Source organism: Mugil cephalus, chromosome 10 (assembly GCF_022458985.1).
Source record: "Mugil cephalus isolate CIBA_MC_2020 chromosome 10, CIBA_Mcephalus_1.1, whole genome shotgun sequence".
NCBI lineage: Eukaryota > Metazoa > Chordata > Actinopteri > Mugiliformes > Mugilidae > Mugil > Mugil cephalus.
The window spans coordinates 13,461,060-13,474,871 of record NC_061779.1 but is presented as its reverse complement, the minus strand read 5'-3'; the positions used below and the strand labels follow the sequence as shown (position 1 = coordinate 13,474,871).

Here is a 13,812-nt window from a genome sequence, read left to right as displayed (position 1 = left end):
CGAGGAAAATGTTTCGCTCAATGGAAATTATGTCACTCTTCAGATAAATACCAGACACCAATCTAGGAAATATGAATGATGATGAGTGGATATAACAACCAGTAACCGAAGGACATCATATGCTGACAGCCTTAGCAGACAGACATCCTCCATCTCACTCTCGCAGTACTGTCAGGGGATGAGAGGACTATGCAAGGTGACTTTGACTAACTGCCTTGGGGTTTCATGAGAAAACGCCATTGACATTACATTAATTTCATGTCTCTTTTTTAAACTGACTTAGTGCCACAGAGCCCCGGAAAGCAAGCGGGGGGAGGAAAAAAATGAAACAGACGTTTTGCTTTAGCTCGGAGGCACAGGCAGCGGGGATCTAGAGGCCGGGAAGACAACAGATGACAAATAGGTGACATGATCTGCTACCAACTTTTTTCCCTGTTTTAAGAGTCATTCGGCGGCGAGGCGAGACGCTCGCTCAACAGAGAGATGATAAATGTTAGTCAGAAACTTTCCGCTGCTCTTCACGTGTGTTTGGCTTTGAAAGCAGGTGAGTGTTTGAGAGAGAAAGAGAGAGAGAAAGAGAGGAAGGGACGAGGAGTCAGACAGAGAGAGTGGGAGAGAGAAGACAGTATGACTGTGTTAACTATGTGGAAAGATGTAAGGGAAACAAGACTAAAAGAAGCACCCCGCGCCCATCCCATCCCACCTCTGTGGTAGTGTGCGGCAGCGGCGTTGTAACATAATTACTGCTGGGACACTTCTATTCCCAATGATCCATTTGCGTCAGTCAGGTTTTCAAGCCCAGCCAATGAATGGATTCTCAGTTTCTCAAGGATAAAGAGATGACCCTCGCCTAACAGTTATATCCATTTCATGTAGAAAAGCTACTCTCCTCCTCAAGGTAAATCCCTTGATGGATATTTGAGTGAAACTTTCATGAACAAAGAAAAGCGGCGATAACTTCCGCGATGCACGGGCAGGGTGAGGAATTATGTCTCATTAAATATAAATGTGCGTGATGACTGAGAAATTATAGACACGCCATACGTGCTAGATGCCGTCCCGCCGGCACGCTTAGGTTATAGGGCGGAGGAGTTTATTTATCCAGAAAGCCCATTTTTGAAAAACAAATAACAGTTTAGCAACAGTCCCGGAGCTATTCGTACCGTGGCCATCATCACACAAAGCTATCACAACCATCTAGATAATTAGATGACAACGGCAGCATGGGCCACGCGACAGAGTCTATTTTTAAACCGCAACTCTTCGTTTTCTAATCCGAACGACGAGGGTGGCCAGAAATAGCAGAATTTCCGAGCTCCAATTGCATTAACTTGAGAAAAAGGTCAAACGTATGTAGATGGCGCAGACAAACCTTCTTTTCATACACCTAGACGTTCGAGTTGGAAGAGCTTCATAAGATTCTGGAAATCCACTCAGGAGAGAGAAAGGTCGCCGGGTTTTGTTTTTTTTCAAAAAAAAACTCGATTCGATGATTTGTTGACTTGCACGGGAATGGCGTGCCACTGGTGTCTCTCACTGTGGCACCGAGGAAAAGAATCACTGTGACCTGAGATGATTCTCTATTACATTAACCCCTTGACCCTCAGAAATCATCCCTAATCACCCCGTCTGAAGCATGTCATGCTATATCCGTAAAATGCAATTGACAGACTAATGGCGAACTACTCGCTTCACATTAACCCTGTTTCTCTAACGAATTATGTCTGTGAGCGAAAGCCCTCCATCACCAGCATTCCTTATGACAGTGTGTCAGCTTAACAAGTCATTGTCTTGACACGGCGCAACATCGTTTTTTTGGCTCTCTTTATGAACGAACGCTCCCCAATGTGTTCGCTCTAACTGATAAAGTTGTTTCATTATTTCATTCGTTTTTGTTTTTTTGTTCTCACCCCCCCTCTCCCATGTTATTTCTGCTTTCCCAGACAGTAGCAGACCTATATGCAAACACACACGCGCAAAAACAACAACGAATCCGGCGTGGTCCTAGAGGTTTATACATTTGCATGGAATTACAGTGTGGCACTGTGGACTGATACGGCATGACGGCATTTGTCCATTTGCATGGCTGTCTATCATACGACGGACTTCTCGCCGGGGAACAATAATAATGCCAATCCCACAGGGAGCAACAATCCTACACCCTCCCAGGAACCCTGCGAGCTGTGTTAAGTGTCATTGCAGCCTTTTGATGTTGCACAGAACGCAACTCAGAAATGGTAAACAGCAAAGATGAACCGAGATCTTCCTCCAGGGGGAATCCACAGCGTAAGGATATTAGGGACGTTATGCATAATGCGTCTCAGCAGCGGCGCGTTTACCCAATCTCAACACATCTTTCGTATACACTGAGAACCCAGATAAGACGCGGTACTTCCAGATAGTCAATTCTCCAGCAGCGTTCGACAATCAGCAAAACAATTGCGCTTTTGGTAAATTGTCTGTATTGTTTAGAAGTACAGTTAGAGGCCTATGCCTTCAAAGCAACGTCTGCACTTAATGGAATATATATATTTTTTTTCGGTTTTGAAAAGCTCAGAATAAATATTTGATTTTCTCTTCCCATTTTTATCTTCCACTCGATGCCTCTTTCCCACCGTGTTCCATTACATAAAAGGTTTATGCAATCTGAGCAGTGAGGATGGCCATGAGTCACAACAACAGTGAAAGAGGGCTAGCTGAAGTACCACAGATTTTTTTTTTTTTTTTTTTTTTTTTTAGTCTTTAAATGATGAAACCGTGCAGGCCATGAGATTCACACGTTTGTTTTTCATGTAAACACGTTTTTTTTCTGATAACTATCATGTGACTGAGGGGTGCTCGAAGTGTCTGCGGAAAATGTAAAATATGTGGTCGTATTCAGTTTGCTGAGGAATTTTATGCTATTAAGGTTTTATGAGGCCGAGCTAAAGCTTTCATTTTGAATAATCACTGACGTTCTGAATTGGCTTTACGTATGACGCGTTTTAGCAGCGCACCTATTTCTTCATCGCATGCTCTTCTTGGTAAGCTGACTTTCATGAGCAAGGTGAGAAGATCAGTTTCTTCCTCGTTGATCTCGGTTTGATGTGTGCTGGCACCAATAGAGAGCGCGCTCCAAGTAAATAATGGAAGGGGACTTTTTCGGCAGTTTCTCCCGAATCAGATGATGTGTGTTAGCTGTCACATGAACACTGTGTGCAAACACTGGCAGAGAAAGAGACAGCCAGGGAAGGGGGAAAAACAGAGAGACACCCACATGCCCTATTGCTGCTGGCCTCTTCGGGACTCAGAAAAGATTCCTAAAGAGGCTCTGGTCCTGAATCCAACCCTCAGATGGCTGTTAGCCGCTGGTCCTGTGTCCCTGGGCCACCCTCGCCAAATGAATAATCCCCTATACGTGCCGTGATCACCCCCGGTAGCTGGACCAGCGTCGGATGTTGAGGTGGAGGAGGGGAACCGGTCTGACACGAGTACAGGATGGCAACAAGCTCACCAGTGGAAACACTACACCATTTTCACCTAGATCTGCAGCCCACAGCACACAGATGGAAAGTGGACTGGGAGAAAGGGAGAGGACAGACGGGCAGCCGCGCAAACAGCGGGTAGACTCAACACCTCACTCACGATCACAGTCACACTATAGAGAGCGAGGATCTAGAGACAGGATCATCATTACTGAAAGGCTCGGATTTAAGTAATAGAAAAATAAAAAAAAATACAACCCACCATTGAGCACAGAAGAAGTTTAACAGTTAAGGATCTTAGCAGTAAAAGCTTAAAGATGATACGATGGCTTGCAATAGCCACACTTGACGAGACTTCCCCTAAAACAGGCAAGGTCAAAAGAAGACAATGCTCATCACTGTTAATCTGCACACGCCACATAAACACAACAAACCGTTATCTTGTTATATTGCACAACAGTTCAGAAACTCATGCTCCAACTAAAAAGAGCACGCACAAGGCGTTGCAGTGTTCGCGCTGCTGCAGCTCGGCCCCAGCAGCAGAGAGGAAGACAACTTTGAACTGTAAGTCAGAGCCCTGCGGTGGACCGGAGCGGTTTCCAGAGAGCAGAGGGGGCTGGGTCACTTCCCTCCTCTGTTCATATGGCCGATATGTGTGCGCTGCAGAATAATGGGAGGAATCACCCCCCCCCCACCACCACCACAACCACCGCCACCCCAGCTGTCCTGGTTCACATGGTGTCTCAGACAGACAGAAAAACAAGGATACTGCAGGCCAGGCCTCCTTCCTGCAGCTCCTGGGGCAACATGGACTGGTCCAGCTGCAGGAGGTCCAACTGTGAAATCAAGCGGCGGCTGGACTTTTAGTCAATGGGCTTGACGCATGAGCTGCGGCGCCCGAGTCTCACTGCTGTAACTACTGCAGCAGCCATTGATAAACACTTCCCCGTGTATCCTACCCCTTCTTACCTCGGGTTGTGCTATGGGAGGATAAATTAAATAGGGGTAAAGGCTGCGAACCACCCACATTGGCACTCACTCACGACACGGCCGACCGCTGCAACGCACAGAACTTACCGGGCTCGGAGGAAAGTTTACTTCAGAAACAGTTCAATTGTTTCTCTGTTGATGAGGCTTCCACTCCATCGGCTCTATATAAAGCCAGGGAGGTTAAATCTCCAGTGAGGGATGCTTTTTAAGATCTACAGTAGAACATCAGGAATTCAATACAGTGGGGTATATTAGCAATCAGGGGAGATCTTTTGATCTGGTAAATTATATTATAATATATTCCTTTGATTTATGTTTTTTTTTTTTTTTCAAAGTCTCATTAAAATGCTGTTAAAATGCAACTCAGCAAAGACGCGTCTTTCTTAACTTCTTTTTTTGCCTTATACATATTTCAACTTAGTAATGTATCCACATGTCATTTCCTCCGCGTCACTCACTAATCGGCGTCTCGGCGGAGGCAAATGTGAGTTTCAGTGCGACGAAAACATAAAATAAGCTAAAAAACTATGACTAACCAAACCACAGAACAAACACCTTCGGGTTGCGTGTCCTATAAGTGTGGTCCTCTGACTTTAGAGTGGATACACAGTGTGATTCTGTGGTTTTTCTTGCAGTCCAGAAACCTTAAGAAACTGGAGGAGGTCACAGGAAGGTGCAAAGTGACTCATCAAAGCCATCACCTTGGCTCCACCACATGCTCCCATGGTCTACCCTCCCAAACCGCATAGTGTGCATGCATGCACCACTCCTTCGCTCAGGGACCCAAAAACATATGCATGGCAATTAACAATACAGGCTAAAAGGATGCTAATACAGAGTAACTACGAAAGGTTAACGAAAAGGCAAAGGCTTGTTTGCATTCTGCATCCAGTCTGGATGTGGAGCAGGACACAAGACAATGGACACAGCGGCTAAGGCAGGCTAACAGCAGATTTGGAGCGTGACTTTGTCTGAGGAGCTTCCTGCTGTGTGGTCCGTGTTGAACAGGTGAAGAGACCTATAGCCAGGCCTCATTTGAGAGAGCAGGGGAGACAGGAAGACGGCGCGGCCTTAAGCTGCTCTGTCCCGCTCAGCAGCACATGTGCTGAGTGAGGCAAACAGGGTGGCTTACCACCAGAGGTCTCTGTCAAGGGCAGGACAGTTGAAAGGTCACTGCTAGCTGTCTCACTATACAAACAGTACCTCAGCGGCTAATGCGTTCACCCTCTGAGCTTGAGCTTACACGGGGGCTGGTACAGGGCCCGAGCAATCAGATTAGAAACAGAGTTTCTTACTGCCGGTGAAATGTAGTTATTTAATCAGGGATCTTTTACAGCAGCCACTATGGCATTTATTAATTACACTATACCGCTTTAAATAGCCATACCATAGCAGTGGCACATGACAACAGCACAGGGACGTCCTGTCTAACCCTGGACGCGTCACACACCGCGCGTAACGAGGGTCAGGAACTGAACCCAGTACCTTCTTGCAGCAAGCAAGAGAGCTAAACAAAGATCCACCCTTACGCCCACAGTCCGGATATTTGCAGGCAGGCACATGAGTGATATAATTAAACACGCTCAGAAAGAAAAAAAAAAAACAAACAAACAGAAAGAATCAGAAAGAAAAACAGTCACAAGTTTTTTCGCACGCTAAGGTTAGATTTTTTTTTTTTTTGGTTCACCGTCCAGGAGGAGAAATAAACAATATGTTTATGTATGCATATTAACAGAGCAGCTATTTGTTAAACCCCCCCAAAAAAAGCAAGTCTTTTCTCTTCGGTCTACAGGGAACAGCCTACAGTTAACTGCGGTCTAAAACATTATCTGCCAGGCGCAAGATTCTGCATGCAACCTCCAGGTCTCACAGGGGAATGCTGGAATCTCCATATTGATGATGGAGCTCCAATAAACAATGAATCATGTTGCTAAGACGCTTGAGTTCGACATAGAGAAGGCTTAATAGTTACACTGTGGCATGCAGGGTTACCATGCATCTGCTGGTATTTTTTTTTGTATATATTTATAAAAAAAATATAAAAGGTGGAGGAAAAACTGCTGAGAAGTAGATTTTTAGTACGTAAGTAAACTGCTGGACGAACCCAAAAATTTTATGTCTTCCAACTTTTTTTCCAGAAAACACATCTGCTAAATATACAGTCCACACACAACAAACAGCTCTGTACAGACGCCACTTGAAGGTTTCACAAAAAAGCATGGAATCACAATCATGCAAAATATTTAAAAATAACAATCATACGGCACTACACGGTGCTGCAATATCCATAAGTATTCATATTTCCTTACTAAATCTGCAGTGGAATAGAATATCTTGGCTTACCAAACAACCACTATCCGCTTTATTGGACCAAAAGTGTTCTGCTTCTATCCCTTATTTTTCATTCAGTTCATCCCTGGCTTTCAGTTCTCTGGTGTTTTGTCCTCCTTGGAAAAAAAAAAAAAAAAAAGAATGTCCTGGGAGGAGGAGAGTGGAGGAGAAAGACTTTCACTCAGTGATTCAGAGGCATCGCGTAAACGCCAGCATTCTCTTTCTGACAACCAGCGTTAATTGCGGATCCGACTCGCCCACACACTCCACATTTCTCCTGGAAGGAGAAGCTGAGGCACTGAGATTGAAGTGGGATGAGGAGTGCAGTAAGAGATGCTGCAGCTGCCCATTCCTCGCACCATCGCCACCTCTCATTTCTCCCTCTCCGCTGAGAACTTGTGCTAAGACGCTAACACGCACTCACGCACATTCACGGAGGCTTGCGAGGAGCGCACAAACACAACATATAACAAGGCTAAAACGCTTAATAAACAGTGTGGAATATCAGCCATCTATCACCCGACGCTAAATCATCCTATGCTTGATTAAATGACACAGGGCAGAGCCTAACATTTGACAACACTGTCAGACCTTCCTGTCTGTTTGTGCAACGGAGGAAGCCGAACATTCAGGGTCTCTGAGGTTAGAGCAACAGTTCAAAGCGTGCACGGTGAAGACGTTTATGACGGCTATATCTGAGCCTTCGCATTCATTCCTTTGACTAATATATGACATAAATTGTTAAAATGAGATTCATTCCAGTGCGACACATTAGACATAAGAGCTCACGTGACGCGGATCATGAGCAACAAGGCCCATTACTGGCGAGGCCTGGGGCAGCACAGAAGCTAATGACTGCAGATTGGAGGGTGCTTTAATGCTTTGCTTTCGAAATCACTGGAAACCAGCTGGTAAGGTAACGCGCACGGCCGCTTGAATAGCAGCATCATAAAAAACAGGACAGTGAAAAATACAAGGATGCTTTAATAGTAGCAGCAACTACTCGCGTCCCCGAAGAATTACTTTTACAATAAAATCTGTCATTGGTTCGACCCGATAAGTGGGGGACATGCTGTAAGCTGTAAAACATTTACTGCCACTGTTGAGGCAAAAAGTAATCATTTTTCACTACGTGAAGGTAAACAATGCGGCTTTTAAGGGTGCTGATGCGCATCCACACAATGACATAAGAAAAGCTTTACAAGTTCATACATGTCAAACAAACAAATGCCTTCACACATTCATGCAACGACTGTAAAATGAGAAGTGAATCGAGAGCAAATGAAAGCAGTATTTTCTGCTCTCCAACTGAAAAACAAAAAAACTACTCCTTCAGTAATAGTAATGATTTATGCAGGGTACAAACATTTGAGAAGGTCAGGTTACTGTTGGCCATTTCCCACTCTGGCCAGGGGTTAAGGTCACCCGAGTGCCAGAGATTCAAAGGACCACCACAAAGCAAAGACACAAACTTCTGCTCTTCAACAGCCTACACAGAGCTAATATTAAGTCTGCACTGCCCCGCTGCCTGCCTCTTTATTTAATAAAATGTGCAAGGCTTCTTATACGGTGAGAAGTCTATCGCGACAAAGTGTACCTGCAAAACATGTTACATTATTTAATTTGTCCGTGCATGCTTTAGCTGAGCAAATTCAGGCTTTAGCCAGGCATCAGCCTTCTGTTTTAAATCATTTTTGTGTTTTACTTTCATTTAAGGACGTTTGTAGGCACCTTACTCAGTTAAGGCTTCATATCATGCAACACACACACTTTGAAAAACACTTTATCTCCTCTTTGACATTATATACATGGAGGCAATTTAAAATATGCATACGACGAATTTACTCCTCTAAAAAAAATGAAAGGGAGTTTTTAGGAGCTGCATAACGTTGAAACATATAATTTGTAGTTGCACAACTTGTATTAGATACTGTCACTGTGTGAGCCGGCCTGCTGTAGCCAAGGTGATGGCTCAACGGTGTTATTATGTACACATTGATTACTATTTTGCCAAAACGATGCGCCTGTTTTACAAAGTGCAGCTTAAGATTTCACACACTGGAGCGTATGACAAACTCCGTGGGAGTTTTAAGAACAACAAGTCATTAAAAACCCGATCATCTCACAGAAGCTACAGGCCAACTCGGTCCGATTTAAAAAAAGAAAAAAAAAAAAAAAAAAAACTTTCTCACAATTAGCGCAACGTCGCGCGCGCTGGACGGCACTCGTTAACCTGCGCACGTTGGGCATTTTTTTTTCACGCACGGAAAGCGGACTGGTAATCGCTCCCTTTTTGCCGATGTTAAAAGACTTCTGCGTGGTCTCAAGTGCCGCAAGGACCCGGGAGAAGACAGATAGGTGTCTCCTAATGTCTCCCAAACACACTCTACGTCTCCCTCTTGCGCTTTTCTACTCTCACCCACTGTAGCTACAGTATCGCTGCCACACTCCGCAACATTGTTTCTATTTCCGTTACTCACCTTTACTCCCAAGTCAGTCGCTGGATATAGACACTCTATATCGGTGACTCCAGTGGATAAACGTAATTTCAGTTCACATTTACACGCTGACTGCTATTTTAGGGGGAGCTGACAAACTCAGAAAAGCCAGTCTCCCTCTTGTCAGTGAGAGACTCCTCCCCTTATCTGACGAGCTGCCTCTCCCTCCCTCTCTCTCACCCTCTCTCTCTCTCTCTCTCTCACACACACACGCACACACACACACACACACACGAATTCAAAACATTTATCTCAAGTATGAAAAGTCTCTGTTTTATTCTTGAAGCTCGGCTATTTACCATTTATCTGCGAGCGAATCCTGCTTCCAGGAAGACACGCGCTTTCTGCGGACTATGGATTCATTGATACGCTACCAATATTATTCCTGTCACTATAATAACAACCCCCCCGGCAGCCATGAGGGTGAGGCATTTACAGTAAACACATAAACCTTATGGAAACTCATACACGGGGGGGAAATAAACCGACAAACAGCAACGGGAGCAGACGAAATGCTAAGTAGGGGACAGTTCTTACTGTTTCTACCCCCACACTGACTTCAGACTTGAACAAATACTTTCCCAAACTGCTCACAACATTAGATACTACATTTGACGTCATATCTCTAAGACAACAGTAATGGAATTCGGTTTAAGTGGCGCTGCCGCCGGCCAATGAGGAGCGGCAGCGTCTGCCGGCGCAGCCAATCAGAGGAGGAGGGGGGCGGGGCCCGGGCGGCTCTCACAAGGGAGTATCACGTGTATTTGCAGGCTCACAGAAGGAGGAGCGGAGACTGGCGGCCCGCCCGGCTGATTTTTTTTTTTTTTTTTTTTTTTTAAACTGGAATTTGGAGGCAGGTGCGATGGAAAATAGAGCACAATTATCGACTTCTCTTGCAATTAACTGCGTTTAATATAACGGAGAGGATAAACAGTTGACCGGACTTGTTACTGCTGTAAATATACACATATTCACACAGTCTATTAAAAGTAGCAGTATAAACCCGATATAGACTGTCTGTTGCGCAGGCTAGAGCTTGATAACAGTCTCGAAGAAGTAGCGTTTTTTGTGGTTGTTTATGATTACTTTGAGTATTTTATAGAATACTGGTGTTTTTAGTCCACAAATATCATATACTGTATGATATTATTACCCTATCTAGTGGCACAGCAAGAAGGTTCTGGGTTCGAATCCATCGGCCGACAGGGGCCCTTCTGTGTGGAGCTTGCATGTTCTCCCTCTGGGTTCTCTCCAGGTAAATGCGACTTCCTCCCACCGTCCACAGACATGCTCGCTGGGTTAGCCGTTGATCCTAAATTGGCCGTGGGTGTGAGTGGTTGTCTGTCTCTCCTCGTTAGCCCTGAGATAGGCCGGCGACCTGTCCAGGATGTACCCGTGCCTCTTGCCCCATGACAGCTGGATTAGGCTCCAGCAACTCACCGACCCTCCAGAGGAAAAGCGGTTACAGAAAAGAACGATTGACTTACCCTATCGAACAGAATATACAATGAGGTTAAGATGAGCTCCACCAAATCCCCATTCATAACCATCGTGATGCTGTATGTTAAAGTTATGACAAGACGATCTAGTTGAAGAGCACCACAAAATACATCCCCCAAAAATATTACATACAGACGAATCACCATCATTTGTGCACTGTTTCAGTATAATTAGGAATTTAGTGCAGGAATGTTACACTAGAATGCATTTGTTTCCACATCTGTACCTAATGAACTGGAAAGTGTGTGTGAATCTGATATAAAATCATATAATCTGTTACCGGCATGGGGCTGTTTTACCTCCATCATGAGTACCGTTCATATGTCAGGCATATTTCTCAGGCTACATAACTTAATCTTTATTGTGGTTTTGCTGCTCTTAAGTAACTGATCCGCATCCTCCGCTTCTACCACGGCTCAAATGTCCTGTTTGCTCAATATTGTGTGAGGCTTAGAGGACTTACACAAGTTGTTCAAGTGTTCACACATGAGGCTACTTATTATCTAATAGCAAACGCATGTGATGTGAATGACTGCTCCTGCATCACATGACTTCATTGTTTGTTGACAGGGTTTTGTACGTCGTTAATTTCTTACAAGAGCCATTTGGCATTTCAGACTGCAAAGACCCACAAGACAGGCTCGCTCTGAGTTTTAACGGGCCCACGCCTCGCGCATGCTGTAGAAAACGCAGCCGGAGAAGTTTGCAGAATTCTCTGCAAACAGACTCAGTGACTGGATGCCACCGCTGCCCCAGTAAAATGCTATTTGATTCTATCTGCATGCTATAATAACTTAAAACTAATGAAGGAAAATGGCTTTCACGGAGCATGGCTGCTGCTGCTGCTGCTGCTGCTTGTGGTGCTGTGTGTGGATCGTTTGTATTTGTCTCGAATAGCGTGGTCCCAAGTGTGCTGTGCTACCTTTCTCAATAGATGGTCCCAGTCCTTAAAGCTGTGTCTAGCTGTGTCTAGTCTCCCTTGTCCCTCCTGATTCCTCACAGCCAAGGAGTCGTCTGTCCTTAGTCACATTAAATGCTCACACAAAACAGTTGCTATATTCCCAACCCAAACATTTATTAAGGTTAAATTGTTCTTATGCCACAGTTTATAGCAAAAAATTAAAATATATTCATACAACAACAATATTACAGTAGATTTTAATCCAGCAATTCAGATTAAATGTTTGTTCTTTTCAGTGTAATATATACATATATAGTATAATATATATAGAATATAATATCTATTTGTAAACAACTGCACATTAAATCCATATATCACACTGTGCAGCATACTCATTCAAATTGATTGAATTCCTAAAAACCTTTTTTTTTGTTTTGCTAATGTTAACATCAGCTACTGTATCCTTGATTTATACCGCCCTCCCACCTGCGTCTTACGCACACCTGTACTTTACATTGTACCATTACTCATAAAGGAATACACAATTTTGTTGCTTGTTTGTGTTTGTGTGCGCTGTATTTGATTATCTATTGTTGTCGTTAGTTTTAGTTTTGTTTTTTTGTTGTTTACTTATTATGTGTTATTTTGTACCCCATGAGAATTTTAGCAAGTTTTGCAGTGGGAAGACAGAGGCGCATTTTCAATCAAAGCAGTAATTCACGGGGGCCATTAATGCAAATGAATTTTGTTCATTATCTGTGCCGCTCAAATTGCGTTCAATGGGAAAAACATTTTGTACCTAGAGTCATTCTTATTACGATAAAGACCTTTCATCAAACTGATTTCGTGTCTAAATGTCCAAGAATAATTTGCAGACATGTCTGTGTCATGTGTTTTGGACTTGGCTTTCCAAAACTCATTCATTCACCTTTACTAGTTAATAATTAAGCAAAATGCATGAATTGCTTTCTGTATTCCTGGTCCAAAATTGAAAAAATATTTGCGATATTTTCATATGTGAAAGAAGTATAATGTGAAAACTATACTAAAAAAAAACTATCCTAAAAAAATGAGCAATTGTTATTTTGTCGCACACATTTTTGTGCTTAACAAAATTAGATTGAAAGTTTCCCCGGTTGTTTTCACGGTGTTTTCAGTCAGCATAGTTTCTGTAGTGGTTCTACATGAGTTCAGGCTGTCAACCGTTTCCAAGCTGGTCACAATATCTTCTCAGCAGCACTTTGCATCAACATGCACCCCCTCCCATTTTCCCAAGGAGATGCAGCAACAAAAAACAATGATGCTCGTAAAAAAAAAAAAAAAAAAAAAGAACACCACGGTACTGATTTGCATCAGCTCATTAAGTTTCACCAGAGCATGGTGCAGTCGACTGAAATATGACACATTATGTGTGGCAAGATCGTATCTCAAATCCACAGAATTGTGCAAAAAGTGAAATGTATATTACTCAATAGAAAAACAGAAATCAAACTTTACCCGAGTTCAGATTCGCATTTCATTCCGCATCGTGTGTAATGAGCCATAATCCTCGTTGTGATACCTGTGTCTCACCTGTTGATGTCCAAACGCCTTCACAGTAACCTTCTGTTCCACTCTCCACCTCCGCGTATTGACTTTCTTAATCTCTTCCTTTTGTTCTTTCTACAACTCTTCCTCTTCTTTCTGTGGCTTTTGTGTCACTCTGCCCATTGATTTACCTCAAAGCCAGACCAGCTGGCTTTGGATGCTTCACTCCGAGCCCTAAGAGGCCCGTCTTCACACCCTGTGCCTCCTCTAGTCCCTTGGTCTCTCTGCCGGCAGAGAGCAAGGGGGGCAGCGGTTTGAAGGGTAGGACCCCAGATGGACATAGACATGTCGGGCATGTGTTATGTGATGGGGCTTGGCTCTGAGCTCTCTGGACCAGCCACAGCTGTCAGTCATAACTCCAGAAGGTGTTGAAGATTTTTTTTTTTTTTTTACTTCACTCTCGGCCTGAGAAGAAATTTTAAAAAAGTGAGTCGGGAACAAAACAGGAAACTGTTTGAGAGAAGAATGCTACACATAAATCCATGAAATACTCGAGTGCGCTACCTTTCCTTTGTTAAATTAAGAGGGGGAATCTTACATG

At 43.7% G+C, this 13,812-nt stretch overlaps 1 protein-coding gene across 13 annotated transcripts in view; it reads right to left on the bottom strand.

Moving 5' to 3' along the window:
- Nucleotides 1-13,526, bottom strand: part of mef2aa (myocyte enhancer factor 2aa) — a 58,796-nt gene extending 45,270 nt beyond the window's left edge. For 4 of the 13 annotated variants that reach the window (XM_047597385.1, XM_047597387.1, XM_047597375.1 and 1 more), the window contains exon 1: nucleotides 13,257-13,523. The gene's annotated coding sequence lies outside the window, so the exon portion shown is untranslated. Of the gene's footprint in view, nucleotides 1-9,265; nucleotides 9,435-10,436; nucleotides 10,748-13,245 lie in introns of those variants that run through there. The other 9 variants (XM_047597381.1, XM_047597383.1, XM_047597384.1 and 6 more) reach the window with 7 other exon arrangements.
- Nucleotides 13,527-13,812: the final 286 nt, after the last annotated feature.